The following is a 13,991-nucleotide window of genomic DNA, read 5'->3' on the forward strand; positions in this document are numbered from 1 at the left end:
CTGAGGAACTGAGGGAGAATACAGCTTTCTTCTTGGTTCCTCACAGCGGGGACCAAGTGAAAGACCCATCCTGGGCCAGTGCTTGTCTCAGCAGTTGCTTCTGAACATGTGTAACAAACATGAATTCATAGAGGAAATTAATGGTGTTATAGCTGTATAAATTACAAAAATTCACACTTAAGGTGAACTTAGAAGCATTTGACAGGAACATTTGTTAAAAATTTGGGGAAAAAAATTAAAAAGCACCATCTGGGTTCTTTCTAATATATTAAGAGCAGATAATTCAAATGTTGCTGATATTTCTCTGGTACATTAAAAATGATGAAAACCTCTCCCAGTTCATTTTATACACCCTTCATGGTATGAAAAAAGGTACTGGAAAAATAAAACTGTAGAAGACAAATTTCAGTTAACAATATAGGCACAAAATTCTAACTAAAACTTTAACCAACATAATCCAACAATGTAATGAAAGAACTATACAGTTGACTCTCGAACAACAGAGGTTTGAACTGTGGGGGTCCACTTATCAGCCAGTATTTTTTTTTTTTTTTTTTGTGGTACGTGGGCCTCTCACTGTTGTGGCCTCTCCTGTTGTGGAGCACAGGCTCTGGACGTGCAGGCTTAGTGGGCATGGCTCACGGGCCTAGCCGCTCCGCGGCATGTGGAATCTTCCCGGACCAGGGCACGAACCCGCGTCCCCTGCATCGGCAGGTGTACTCTCAACCACTGCACCACCAGGGAAACCCATCAGCCAGTATATTTTGATAATAAATACTAGAGTACCACAGAGTCTGTGGTTGTTCAGAATTACAGATGTGGAGGATCCTTGGATATGGAAGGCCAACTATAAATTATATGTGTATTAACCTCCATGTTTTTCAAGGGTTAGCTGTATAGTGTGGACCGCTTATAATTTATTTATGGATGCTAAAGATGATTTGATATTAAGATATCTACCTATAAAATAAATTATATCACCAAATTAAAAATAGGAAAATCATGTGAATATATCAATAAATGTAGAAAAAAGCATATTACAAAGTTTAGTATCCAGCCCTAATGAAACTGAGAAAAAAAATGTATATCAGAAAAAAATCTAAATATGATAATGACTATTTACTAAATATTATTTAAAATGTTTAAAGCTGTTTCTATTAAAATCAGGAAAAAAGAGTGATTGGTATCTTCTATTAACATTAACAAAAATTTTTAATGTTTTTGCAAGTGCAAGATATTGTTAATATAATTGGTAGATAAAGAAGATGTAATATTACTTTCAGATTGCTCATGCTATGATCTAGGAAAATCTAAGAGATTCTTGAACATTTTTCTACCAGAATTAATAGGGACTTTAGTAAGATTATTGGATATAAGATAAATATGCAGACAAATTAATAGATTATCTTTTGAGTTGCAAGCAGTAGCCAGCTAAGGATGGAAATCAGAAATGTATACAGTTAGGACAAAAGTACTATTTTGGGTTGAATTCTCTAAGAAATGTACAGACACTGTTTGTAACAAAAGTATAAAATCTCATTAACACAATACAAAATGTAAACTGCTAGAGAATCATTCCATGCTGGGTAGTGTAACTTGCTCTGTGTGTATAAGAGAGAGAGACAGCAACAGAGACATAGAATCCTTCTTTTATTTTGAAATAATTTGAGACTTATAGGAGAGTTATGAGTAGTACAAGAACTACTCTTCAACAGTCTCCTAGATTCTGTAGTTGTTAGAAGTTTAACACATTTGCTTCTCTCCTGTTTTTCTTTGTTTTTCTGAATTTGAGAGTAAGTTGAAGCCATGATACCCTTTTACCCCTAATTACCTCAGTGAGAATTTCCTATGCCATTCTCTGTTTTAATCTTGTACAGTTATCAAATCAGAAAACTAACACTGGTACAATGCTATTATTTAAATATAGACCTTATTCGTATTTTTCCAAATGTCTTCATAATGTTCTTTATAGTCAAAAAGAGAAAATATTACTGCCCCAAAAGATGTCAGTTTTTCTCAAATTAATATGTAAATTCAATACAGTAACATTAGCATATCATTTCATTAGAATAACAGTGGAGTATTTGAAATTTAATTATACCTTTAAAAATATCTAAATATCAAAATCTTCCACAAAATATTTTTGGATATGCAAATATCCAGTTAATGTGGGAAAAGAAATGCATTAGTGTAGCCCTAAGATTTATGAAATAAAAATATTGAGGATGTACTTGATTTCCCAGATAAACAATACTAATTAAAACAATACTATAAAGACAATATATATAAAAAATCTTCCAGATAGAGTAAGGATATAGGATGAAAGATGACATAGTAAGTATTTTAGAAACAGTTTTGGAAAACTGTAAAAGTGGCACTGAGGCATATGGGAGAATTTTTAAACCAAGACAGGCCACTTAGGAAGTATAGAAAGTAAGCGTCTGTTAGTACATATAATATTAAGCTGAGGAAACATGCCATCAACAACATGGAAAGACATAATGGAACATGGAAAGACTAATTAATATGTTTACTATATTAATAATTCTCATGAAATAAGTGAAAAATTGACCCAACAGGCAAATATTCAGAGGACAGGAATAGGGATTTCACAGAAGAATATAAGTTACCAGTAACATTTAGAATGGTACTCAAATGATTGAATATTTACACAAATATTTAGGGAAATGTAAATTAGAGAAATCATGATATAACTTCTCTGTTCTCAGGTTGAGAGAAAGAAAGAGTGATAGCTAGTACGGTTGAGGGAGATAGGGGAGATGAGATGGGCAATGGTATTCTCTTATATTTTTAGTGGAAATTACATTTTTGTGTTATGGGAAGGCAATATGTTCATATGTATTTTAATAATAATTATATAGGCATGTGCACACACACCCATTTACTCAATAACCCTATTCTGTGAATATATCTTTAAGAAAAAGTAATAGTATATAAGCATAGATATGTAAACCTGCTTATTGCAGTGTTGTATGTAAATTTAAGAAAATAAAAACAACAATGGAAAAACAAGGAAATGTTTCTTTAACAAAAGAACCATCATTTTCACAATGAACAGGATGTTAATAAATTATCAAAAAATGAAGAGGTTGATGGCTTGATTTTTTTTCAATAAGAGCTTTATTCATATCTTTTTTTTAATTGCATACTTTAATCCACAACCTGCTATGAAAGTTGAAGGTATTAGTCCTCTCATAATTCTTTTTCATTTTTGTCTCTTCAACTTCTAATTTTTAAAGTTATATTTTATTTTTCATATTGTCTAAATATGTAACACTCATTTATTTTAACCACAATTCTGATAGTACTTGAGTGTTTGTAATATATTTAAGTGAATTCATTACCCCACCCCCTCTTTTATTAGTCATAATAATTTCTTGATTTCCCCCAGGTTTTTTCTTTGGACTCAATTCTTTTTTTTTTTTTTTCCCAGAAAGAAAAGTAGGAGAAACATTTATTTTACCATTTATTATGCTCTGTTTAAATTTGACTGAAAAAAATATACATATAGAAATGTGCACATATCAGTAGTGTGCAGTTCAGTGAATTTTCACAAACTGACCACACCTGGGTAATCAGTCCTCAGATTAAGAAATAAAGTATTACCAGCAATTTAGAGCCCCCTTATAGTCTATAACCTTTTAAGGACCACTACTATTCTGTCTTCCAACACCATAAATGAATTTGTATTTTATATAAATGTAACAATACAATATATATTCTTTTGTGCCATCATTTTTTCACTCAGCATTGAGTTTTACGTTATTATGTTATGCTATTAGATTGTTCCCTCTTACTCCTATAGTATTCCACTGTGTGCATATTGACTCAGTTCTTAATTGGCTAGGTTTCATCTCCTCCCCTCCCCCCAACAAAGGGTTCATGTGTGCTGTAAATTTAAAATTCTTTTACGTTTAAGAATATTTGCCAGCTGTCATTATATCTGAATGACATCCTGATGGATTGAATATTCTTGGCTAACCCTTGCATTCCTTTAGAACTTTATAGACATTGCTTCATTGTATTTTGGCTTTGAACGTTGCTTTCAGAGAAGTTTGAGGCTAGCCTGATCTTTTCCCTTAGTTGATGATTTGTTTGTTTTCTGTCTGAGATTTATTTGTCCATGGAGTTGATTTCTTAACAGGAATATGACTTAGTATTGAGCATTATTTATCAAAAGTTTCTGGAACATAGTTTTTTTGTTATAATCTGCAAATTCAGATTTTTCCTTCAGTTCTTAGTAATTTCTATAAATTAAAATGTGAACTATCTTTTGCATTTTATTTTCTTTTTCTTTACTTAATTATGCATAAATCTATGTTAGATATGTCTGTCTTTCATATCTATTAGTTATTTCTTAATTGCTTTACTTTCTTTGATCTCCAGCCATGAGTAAAGTTTTTAATGTTTTATTTTCTCTGTCTGTGGTTTGCCTATAATGATTGTTTTGTTCTTCATTTTGTTTATTTAGATCTTCAGCCTCTCTACCTTTTTCTCTTATCTTGACTTTTTTATTTTATTTTTTTGAGTTATATTTTTATGTTGTTTTTTAGAAGAAAATAATCATGAGGAATTTCATTTTTTGTTATATATTCTTTGTCTTTTGTATAGAATCTTCCAGTTTTATTTAAATATTTTATTTGTTTTTTATTGATTCATTGATTGGCAGTTTATGTTTGCATAACTACTGTTTGGCTTAGACAGACAGAGAATATCTTGGTGACTCCTTCCCTTCTCACTGTCTCTAAAGCTAAAGCTAATTTTTTCTGTCACTGAGCTATACTTTGATGTTTGAAATTTGATTTTTGCCCACTTTTGTTTGCCTATCATGAAGAGAGGGAGAGAGATCTTCGACACAGGTGAGGAGGCCTTCGTAGCACACCTAAGTCTTGCTTTCTTTTACAAGATTTCGTTAAGTATTTTCTACCAAGTTCATTCCGTCTTATTAGAAACTATGGGCAATTCTCATCAGGGAAAAATGTGCTTAGGCTGTGAATCATTATCCGTCATTTCAGAGAGTACTCTGGAGGTTACTGCCCTGGGAAGTCAGCCCTATTTTTCACTTCCTTGTTTCACCAATTTTTGCACTGTATGTTTTTCTAGCATCTTCAATAAGAGGAAACAAGAGATAACAATAGTTACTCGGTTTGTGTCTCTCCATATATGAAGGCATTAAGAAAAATTATCACAATGTTGTTAGTTTACCAACATTGCTTCGGGGACATGGTTAGGAACTGAGCTTACTGCAACCTTGGTTCTAATTCCAGTATGTTTAATTTCCCCAAGGGAACCAATTTTTTAATGTTTGGTAGTTTATGTTATGTTTCTTTTATTTTGGTTATTTTTGTTAGGGTTTTTTGGGTTGTTCAATGTTTTTGTTTTTGCTAATTTGTTTAGGATTTGAAGGAAGAAAAAACTTTTAAAATTGCCATTTCAGCCTAATATCCTAATCTGGAACGTATTCCTTAGTGTTCTTTCTAATTGGTTATGGAGAAGTTCCTTTGTAACTCTGGGTTGAGATTGCAGTTCATTCTTCTAAGTTTTAGTGATCATGGTGCTGGTGATATATGTGTTCTTACGTGAATGAATGTGAGAGAATGAGGAAGGAGAAAGCAGGTGGAATTGAAAAGAGGAAAAATACTCCTAAAACACTGTGCAATACAAGAAATTAAATTGATCTGACCCAAATGGTACATACATTTGCAATTTAGATAAGGGATAATAGTGACAATTGCAGCTTATATTTCATGAGTCCTTATGTTGGCTCAGAAACTGTCATGGGTGCTTTGTAAGTTTTAACTAATTTAATTCTTTTTTTTTAATGTATTTGATTGAAGCATAGTTGGTTTACAATGTTGTGTTAATTTCTGCTGTACAGTAAAGTGATTCAGTGATACATACATATGTATATATATATACACATCCTTTTTTTGTTGTTGTTAGTTTCTGCTTTATAACAAAGTGAATCAGTTATACATATACATATACATCTGTTCCCATATCCCTTCCCTCTTGCGTCTCCCTGCCTCCCACCCTCCCTATCCCACCCCTCCAGGCAGTCACAAAGCACCAATCTGATCTCCCTGTGCTATGCGGCTGCTTCCCACTAGCTATCTACCTTACGTTTGGTAGCGTATATATGTCCAAGCCTCTCTCTCGCTTTGTTACAGCTTACCCTTCCCCCTCCCCATATCCTCAAGTCCATTCTCAAGTAGGTCTGTGTCTTTATTCCTGTTTTACCCCTAGGTTCTTCATGACGATTTTTTTTCTTAAATTCCATATATATGTGTTAGCATAGGGTATTTGTCTTTCTCTTTCTGACTTACTTCACTCTGTATGGCAGACTCTAGGTCTATCTACCTCATTACAAATAGCTCAATTTTGTTTCTTTTTATGGCTGAATAATATCCCGTTGTATACACGTGCCACACCTTCTTTATCCATTCATTGGATGATGGACACTTAGGTTGTTTCCATCTCCGGGCTATTGTAAATAGGGCTGCAATGAACATTTTGGTACATGACTCTTTTTGAATTATGGTTTTCTCAGGGTATATGCCCAGTAGTGAGATTGCTGGGTCATATGGTAGTTCTATTTGTAGTTTTTTAAGGAACCTCCATACCGTTCTCCATAGTGGCTGTACCAATTCACATTCCCACCAGCAGTGCAAGAGGGTTCCCTTTTTTCCACACCCTCTCCAGCATTTATTGTTTCTAGATTTTTTGATGATGGCCATTCTGACTGGTGTGAGATGTTATCTCATTGTAGTTTTGATTTGCATTTCTCTAATGATTAATGATGTTGAGCATCCTTTCATGTGTTTGTTGGCAGTCTGTGTATCTTCTTTGGAGAAATATCTATTTAGGTCTTCTGCCCATTTTTGGATTGGGTTGTTTGTTTTTTTGTTATTGAGCTGCATGAGTTGCTTATAAATTTTGGAGATTAATCCTCTGTCAGTTGCTTCATTTGCAAATATTTTCTCCCATTCTGAGGGTTGTCTTTTCGTCTTGTTTATGGTTTCCTTTGCTGTGCAAAAGCTTTTAAGTTTCATTAGGTCCCATTTGTTTATTTTTGTTTTTATTTCCATTTCTCTAGGAGGTGGGTCAAAAAGGATCTTACTGTGATTTATGTCATAGAATGTTCTGCCTATGTTTGCCTCTAAGAGTTTGATAGTGTCTGGCCTTACATTTAGGTCTTTAATCCATTTTGAGTTTATTTTTCTGTATGGTGTTAGGAAGTTTTCTAATTTCATTCTTTTACATGTAGCTGTCTAGTTTTCCCAGAACCACTTATTGAAGAGGCTGTCCTTTCTCCATTGTACATTCCTGCCTCCTGTATCAAAGATAAGGTGACCATATGTGCGTGGGTTTATCTCTGGGCTTTCTACCCTGTTCCATTGATTTATCTTTCTGTTTTTGTGCCAGTACCATACTCTCTTGATTACTCTAGCTTTGTAGTATAGTCTGAAGTCAGGGAGCCTGATTCCTCCAGCTCCGTTTTTCATTCTCAAGATTGCTTTGGCTGTTCGGGGTCTTTTGTGTTTCCATACAAATTGTGAAATTTTTTGTCTAGTTCTGTGAAAAATGCCAGTGGTAGTTTGATAGGGATTGCACTGAATCTGTAGATTGCTTTGGGTAGTAGAGTCATTTTCACAATGTTGATTCTTCCAATCCAAGAACATGGTATATCTCTCCATCTATTTGTATCAGCTTTAATTTCTTTCATCAGTGTCTTATAGTTTTCTGCATACAGGTCTTTTGTCTCCTTAGGTAGGTTTATTCCTAGCTATTTTATTCTTTTTGTTGCATTGGTAAATGGGAGTGTTTTCTTGATTTCACTCTCAGATTTTTCATCATTAGTGTATAGGAATGCCAGAGATTTCTGTGCATTAATTTTATATCCTGCTACTTTACCGAATTCATTGATTAGCTCTAGTAGTTTTCTGGTAGCATCTTCAGGATTCTCTATATATAGTATCATGTCATCTGCAAACAGTGACAGCTTTACTTCTTTTCCGATTTGGATTCCTTTTATTTCATTTTCTTCTCTGATTGCTGTGGCTAAAACTTCCAAAACTAAGTTGAATAAGAGTGGTGAGAGTGGGCAGCCTTGTCTTGTTCCTGATCTTAGTGGAAATGCTTTCAGTTTTTCACCATTGAGGACGATGTTGGCTGTGGGTTTGTCATATATGGCCTTTATTATGTTGAGGAAAGTTCCCTCTATGCCTACTTTCTGCAGGGTTTTTATCATAAATGGTTGTTGAATTTTGTCGAAAGCTTTCTCTGCATCTATTGAGATGATCATATGGTTTTTCTCCTTCAATTTGTTAATATGGTGTATCACGATTGATTTGCGTATATTGAAGAATCCTTGCATTCCTGGAATAAACCCCACTTGATCATGGTGTATGATCCTTTTAATGTGCTATTGGATTCTGTTTGCTAGTATCTTGTTGAGGATTTTTGCATCTATGTTCATCGGTGATAATTGGCCTGCAGTTTTCTTTCTTTGTGACATCCTTGTCTGGTTTTGGTATCAAGGTGATCGTGGCCTCGTAGAATGAGTTTGGGAGTGTTCCTCCCTCTGCTATATTTTGGAAGAGTTTGAGAAGTATAGGTGTTAGCTCTTCTCTAAATGTTTGATAGAATTCGCCTGTGAAGCCATCTGGTCCTGGACTTTTGTTTGTTGGAAGATTTTTAATCACAGTTTCAATTTCAGTGCTTGTGATTGGTCTGTTCATATTTTTTATTTCTTCCTGATTCAGTCTTGGCAGGTTGTGCATTCCTAAGAATTTGTCCATTTCTTCCAGGTTGTCCATTTTATTGGCATAGAGTTGCTTGTAGTAATCTCTCATTAACTAATTTAATTCTTACAATAAGCCTCTGAAGTAGTACTGTTATTATCTCTCATTTTATAAATGAGAAAACGGCATAAAGAGGAAAGAACCCAGAATTACAACTGGAATCCAGATGTAGGCAGTTTATCTCTTAATCACTGATCTGTGTATTTGTTTCACATTTCATTAGATTTCCATAGAATATGTGAATAGGATTTAATCCTGGCATACACAACAGCTGTATTCTAAGCTAATTTAATTTTACACTTTCTACTACAGTTTTTCATTTTAATCTTTATAATCTTGCTATGATATTTCTAATATTTATAGTAATATTCTAAAGCATGATTATAAAATATCTAAATAGAAACAAATATTTATGAACCGATTTTATTGTTACTTGAATTTTAGTGGAGAAAATGTATTTGACTGTTTCACATGAGAGTCAATTTTAAGAGAGCAAGCATATTTTTAATATTTTCTAGTCTTTTATTTTCATAGAAATAGAATTCCCTTTATTTATACCACAGAACCCCAATTGATTGAGGCATGTTCATGTTTAATATATTTCTAACTACATTGGTCTTAAATCTTAAATAATACTCTACAAGGTGAAACATATTTTTTCCTAGACAGCTTATATTCTAAAGGTTATCTATATTCAGCCTTGAATTCATGTTGTGCATTCTTAAATAATATATTTGAACTTTAGCTACTGCTAGTTACTTCCTACGCAAAAAGAGATGTTGTCATGTATTTAATATACCATTTGTGGTTGTAAAGTAGCTGACTTGTTTCATTTATTATCAAGGGATGGATGACAGTGTAGATCTGAAATGCACATCTCTTTAGTTCATTACATGATTATCACTGGAGTGGGATATCCTTGACATCTTCTGCTTTTGACTTATGTAGATAGTCCTTGAATGTCATGACATCATTGATTGGGTGCACATCTTAACTTTATTATTTTATCCTACAGCTGTAAACAGAATGTTTATTAAAAAACTGTTGTGCAAAACACTGTACCCTGTCTTGTAGTGTATGTGTGGGTGTACACAATTCATGAAAATCTTTTGTTAAAAAGTTGTCTATCAAAGTTTAGTTTATTTCAGCTGATGTGTTATATCTGTAAAACATGATCAAGATTATCATTTAATAGCTTTATTTTTAGGAATCTGTGTAAGTTAAGGTCCATTTCAGTAAGAAGGTCTTAATGCCCTTTTGTCTGACGTTGCTTTGAATTTTATCTATTATACAGTACAACTCAATTCTTATTAGCTTCAATGGAATGGTAAAGTAGGTGGCCAGTCAGCTTAGTTGAAGTCATAAAAACAGTTGTTTTTATGAAGTAAAGTGGCATGAAAGCACTTGATTAATTATTAATATAGCAGTCTATAGATTCTTCTTTTAGTTGAAGGATTTCAAATATTTTTCCATATTAGCAAACAAAACATTTTTCAATAAAGTAGGGAATTTTTTTGCCATTTAAGTACTTTTCATTTTCTAAAATATATTTTATTTGTTTATTTTTGGCTGCATTGGGTCTTCCTTGCTGCACATGGGCTTTCTCTAGTTGCGACAGGCAGTGGCTACTCTTTGTTGTGGTGTGCGGGCTTCTCATTGCAGTGGCTTCTCTTGTTGCCGAACACGGGATCAAGGCATGCGGGCTTCAGTAGTTGTGGCTCATGGGCTCTAGTGTGCAGGCTCAGTAGTTGTGGTGCACGGGATTATTTGCTCCGCAGCATGTGGGATCTTCCCGGACCAGGGATTGAACCCGCGGATTCTTAACCACTGTGCACCAGGGAAGTCCCACTTTTGCATTTTTTAATATTAGTGAACACTTATATGACAGCACTTATTTATGTAGGCTGTTAACAAGCCAAAAAAATTCTTTGTATCTACTCTTTGATGTAAATATTATTATCATTATCTTGGTTTTAGAGGTAAGGAAATGTGAAGCACAGAGAGGTTAAATGATTTGTTCTAGGTCTTATAGCTAATATATGGTGCAGCTAGGATTCAAGGTCAAGTCAAGCAGTCTGATACAAAGTTAGGACCAAGTAACTTTTTTTTTTTTTTTTTACATCTTTATTGGAGTATAATTGCTTTACAATGTTGTGTTAGTTTCTGCTGTACAACAAAGTGAACCAGCTATCTGTATACATATATCTCCATATCCCATCCCTTTTGAGCCTCCCTCCCACCCTCCCTATCCCACCACTCTAGGTCATCACAAAACATCGAGCTGATCTCTCTGTGTTACACAGCAGCTTCCCACTAGTTATTTATTTTACATTTGGAAGTGTGTATATGTCAGTGCTACTCACTCACTTCGTTCCAGCGTTCCCTCCCTTCTCTGTGTCCTCAAGTACCTTCTCTATGTCTGCGTCTTTATTCCTGCCCTGCCGCTAGGTTCATCAGTACCGTTTTTATAGATTCCCTATATATGCGTTAGCATATGGTATTTGTTTTTCTCTTTCTGACTTACTTCACTCTGTATGACAGAATCTAAGTCCATCAACCTCATTACAAATAACTCAATTTCGTTCCTTTTTATGGCTGAGTAATATTCCATTGTGTATATGTGCCACATCTTCTTTATCCATTCATCTGTCGATGGACGTTTAGGTTGCTTCCATGTCCTGGCTTTTGTAAATAGTGCTGAAATGAACATTGTTGTAAATGTACCTTTTTGAATTATGGTTTTCTCATGGTATATGCCCAGTTATGGGATTGCTGGGTCATATGGTAGTTCTATTTTTAGGTTTTTAAGGAACCTCCATACTGTTCTCCATAGTGGCTGTATCAATTTACATTCCCACCAACAGTACAGGAGTGTTCTCTTTTCTCCACACCCTCTCCAGCATTTATTGTTTCTAGATTTTTTGCTGATGGCCATTCTGACCGGTGTCAGGTGATAACCTCATTGTGGTTTTGATTTGCATCTCTCTAATGATTCGTGACGTTGAGCATCTTTTCATGTGTTTGTTAGCAATCTCTACGTCTTCTTTGGAGAAGTGTCTATTTAGGTCTTCTGCACAATTCTGGATTGGGTTGTTTTTTTTTTTGATATTGAGCTGCTTGTATATTTTGGAGATTAATCCTTTGTCAGTTGCTTCACTTGCAAATATTTTCTCCCATTCTGAGGGTTGTCTTTTCGTCTTGTTTATGGTTTCCTTTGCTGTGCAAAAGTTTTGAAGTTTCATTAGGTCCCATGTGTTTATTTTTATTTCCATTTCTCTAGGAGGTGGGTCAAAAAGGATCTTGCTGTGATGTATGTCATAGAGTGTTTTGCCTATGTTTTCCTCTAAGAATTTTATAGTGTCTGGCCTTACATTTAGGTCTTCAATCCACTTAGAGTTTATTTTTCTGTATGGTGTTAGGAAGTTTTCTAATTTCATTCTTTTACATGTAGCTGTCTAGTTTCCCCAGCACCACTTATTGAAGTGGCTGTCTTTTCTCCATTGTATATTCTTGCCTCCTTTGTCAAAGATGACGTGACCATATGTGCGTGGGTTTATCTCTGGGCTTTCTATCCTGTTCCATTGATCTATATTTCTGTTTTTGTGCCAGTACCATACTGTCTTGATTACTGTAGTTTTGTAGTATAGTTTGAAGTCAGGCAGCCTGATTTTTCCAGCTCCGTTTTTCTTTATGAAGATTGCTTTGTATATTCGGGGTCTTTTTTGTTTCCATACAAACTGTAAAATTTCTTGTCCTAGTTCGGTGAAAAATGCCATTGGTAATTTGATAGGGATTGCATTGAATCTGTAGATTGCTTTGGGTAGTATAGTCATTTCCACAATGTTGATTCTTCCAATCCAAGAACATGGTGTATCTCTCCATCTGTTTGTATCATCTTTGATTTCTTTCATCAGTGTCTTACGGTTTTCTGCATGCAGGTCTTTTGCCTCCTTAGGTAGGTTTATTCCTAGGTATTTTATGCTTTTGGTTGCAGTGGTGAATGGGAGTGTTTCCTTAATTTCTTTCTCATCTTTCATTGTTAGTGTATAGGAATGCAAGAGATTTTTGTGCATTACTTTTGTATCGTGCTACTTTTCCAAATTCATTGATTAACTCTAGTAGTTTTTTGGTTGCACCTTTAGGATTTTCTATGTGTAGTATCATGTCATCTGCAAACAGTGACTGTTTTACTTCTTGTTTTCCAATTTATATTCCTTTTCTTTTTCTTCTCTGATTGCCATGGCTGAAACTTCCAAAACTGTGTTGCATATTAGTGGTGAGAGTGGGCACCCTTGTCTTGTTCCTGATCTTAGAGGAAATGCTTTCAGTTTTTCACCATTGAGAATGATGTTGTCTGTGGGTTTATCATATATGGCCTTTATTATGTTGAGGTAAGTTCCCTCTATGCCTACTTTCTGGAGAGTTTTTGATCATACATGGTTGTTGAATTTTGTCGAAAGCTTTTTCTGCATCTATTGAGATTATCATATGGTTTTTATTTTTCAGTTTGTTAATATGGTGCTTCACATTGAATAATTTGTGAATATTGAAGCATCCTTATATTCTTGGGATAAACCCCACTTGATCATGGTGTATGATCCTTTTAATGTGCTGCTGGATTCTGTTTGCTAGTATTCTGTTGAGGAGCTTTGCATCTATGTTCATCAGTGATATTGGCCTGTAGTTTTATTTTTTTGTAACATCTCTGTCTGGTTTCGATGTCAGGGTGATGGTGGCCTCGTAGAATGAGTTTGGGAATGTTCCTCCCTCTGCTAGATTTTGAAAGAGTTTGAGAAGGTTAGGTGTTAGCTCTCCTCTAACCATTTGATAGAATTTGCCTGTGAAGCCATCTGGTCCTGGGCTTTTGTTTGTTGGAAGATTTTTAATCACAGTTTCAATTTCAATGCTTGTGATTGGTCTGTTTATATTTTCTATTTCTTCCTGGTTCAGTCTTGGAAGGTTGTGCTTCTCTAAGATTTTGTCCATTTCTTCTAGGTTGTCCATTTTATTGGCATATAGTTGCTTGTAGTAATCTCTCATGATCCTTTGTATTTCTGCAGTGTCAGTTGTTACTTCTCCTTTTTCATTTCTAATTCTGTAGATTTGAATCTTCTCCCTTTTTTCCTGATGGGTTGGGCTCATGCTGTTTCAATTTTGTTTGTCTTC

General features: G+C 34.5%; 1 protein-coding gene across 3 annotated transcripts in view; it reads left to right on the forward strand.

Moving 5' to 3' along the window:
- Positions 1-13,991, forward strand: part of LRBA (LPS responsive beige-like anchor protein) — an 826,328-nt gene that overhangs the window by 351,189 nt on the left and 461,148 nt on the right. The gene's annotated exons all lie outside the window — the stretch shown is intronic.

This window comes from Mesoplodon mirus (genome assembly GCF_964341445.2).
Source record: "Mesoplodon mirus genome assembly, chromosome: 2".
Lineage (NCBI taxonomy): Eukaryota > Metazoa > Chordata > Mammalia > Artiodactyla > Ziphiidae > Mesoplodon > Mesoplodon mirus.